Here is a 2,294-nt window from a genome sequence, read left to right as displayed (position 1 = left end):
TATATAGTATGAAATAATTACTTAATGTTGCCCCGGTTAATATTAATTTACTCCATAATATATGGCACGGATTTCGAAACTTCATACTATAAATATTTGTATATCCAGCTAGGTTTCTCTTATTTACTTATTATATAATAAAGTTTCAGCTTAGACTAACTAACCTATAATTGTGTGTTTAGGTGAGAGTTAGATATGAACGAAATAGATAAATTTGAATTGATTTTTCTAAATTTAAAGTTCTTTTGATTTAATGTTAAGGCCCATCAAATCGAGTCGCTCCTTTAATTAAGAGAAATACCCTAAAATACCATCAAATTAGTTTTTCTTCATAATATACCATACATTCCTTATTTTTCCATTAATACCATTAACTATTAATTAGAAAGACAGTTCTACCCTTGTAAAATAAACACAAATTGAACAAAGCTTTTAGGTTTATCGATCATTCCATCTCCATCGTTGGAGAACGACATTGTTTTCGGCGAGATCTGGCAACTCCGTCTAGCTACGACGTCGTCCCCTTCTTCCTCCAGCATCATCATCTCCGTCTTCCTTTGACAGTGTCATTCTCTAGCATTGTCTTCATCTATCTTCATCTGACATCATGATTGCTTTGTTAATTGAATCAATTCAATCTCAATTCTAATCGTATCTCAACAAAAATGTTATTTGCTTTTTATATTTTTTTTTTTCTTCTTTCTCTTCAAGCTAGCGAATCATTGGGTTTGAAATTGGGAGATTATGAAACCATAACTCCTCAATCAGAGAGGAATTAGGCGATTTTTCATGATTCGATGGGTATTGGATTCACAAAGGTTGGTGTATTCATATCGATTAAGGTGAATCAAATTGTTTGATCCGATTTGAAATTACCTATTTAATCGTATTTGTCTTGATTTTTATGTGTCTATGTGGAGCTACAGAGACAAATTTACTCATAAGAAACATTATAAGCATCTCTTTTGCCAAAAAATGGAAGCTTGTTCTTGTTGGACTTGCATTTTATATTCTACCTCACCTCCAATTTATGACTTTTAATGTTGTTTTAAGTTTATTCTAGCTCTGAAATTTCATGATTCGTGCTTTATATTTAGCAGCTTGACATGGATGTTGTAATTTACAGAATTGTAGGTGGATCTGGTGGAGAAGTGCACATGATGGGAAGAAGCTAAGCATTACATTCAATGATGAGAAGAATGATTGATGTTGATGGTACCTTTCTTATTAAAGAGCAAAATTCAAGGGAACGTTGTTGGTAGATACAACAGACGAAGATGATCACTTATATACTCGATAACCATAAGTTCTCAGGTTTAAATAACAAAGTTAGGAAGACTTTTCTAAATATCAAGAACGTCTTCCAAAACATTATGTAATCCTTCATAATTTGAAGCTTTTAATCTCTTAATCTATATTTTGCCTTAATGTATCATATATTGCTCCATTTTAATCAGTGGTAATGATTTGATTTTATGTTCTCCTAAACATTATAATGTCCTTCCTAATTTTGTGCTCAAAGTTGTTTGTGTAACATCCGCGAACCGGATTATGCGTTTTTGGTAGGAGTGTCGATCGACACCCTTGTGACATCGATCGACACCACTATTTCTGGGTTCGTCGGGTTTGTTTTAATTCGCGATTTTTGGTTTGGTTGGTTTCGTTTAGTTAACTAAACCGAGTATATAAGTGGAGAAGCAAAAAATTAAGGGTTTTAGAGTGTCTGGTCGCCGTTTGCAGAGATAGAGAGAGGGGAGAGAGCCTATTGTGGTGTGAAGGAGATTAAAGGAGAAAGAGCAGAATCGTTAGGGTTTGGGAGGAAATAGTTTCGGCGTATCAAATCGTTCTCAAAGATAATGAAATTTGGTAGGTTTATTCCCAAGTCTTTCATCGTCATTCGCCTTTTTACAGAAGTAGATTTGGATTTAAACTCGATGAGTTATTGGCAGTTTCGTGAGACACATTTTCTCAGACGCGAGTTGGGACCATCGGAGATTGTAACTGAGATCGTGGTCTCGTGTGGTGCCTGTTGTGCTGAAATTTTGTGGCAAGCTTCGTGACGTCTAGGGGTAGCTTTTCACCGGAGCGATTTGATAGTTAACGGTTGGTTTTTATTTTAGGGTTTCGTCTTTGAGACTGTTCTTTTCTGATGTTTCTGTCCAGTTTTGCTATAAGTCGTTTTTGGTTGTGTGGCTTGTTGTAGGGCGTTTCTGGGCTGTTTCAGACGTTAGGAGGGTCTCAACTGGTTGTATTGGTTGTTATAATCAGTTGATAAGGTGAGTGCATGACCATGG

This window comes from Camelina sativa, chromosome 2, assembly GCF_000633955.1.
Source record: "Camelina sativa cultivar DH55 chromosome 2, Cs, whole genome shotgun sequence".
Classification (NCBI taxonomy): Eukaryota; Viridiplantae; Streptophyta; class Magnoliopsida; order Brassicales; family Brassicaceae; genus Camelina; species Camelina sativa.
The sequence above is the reverse complement of the archived record's forward strand: the minus strand, read 5'-3'. Positions refer to the sequence as shown.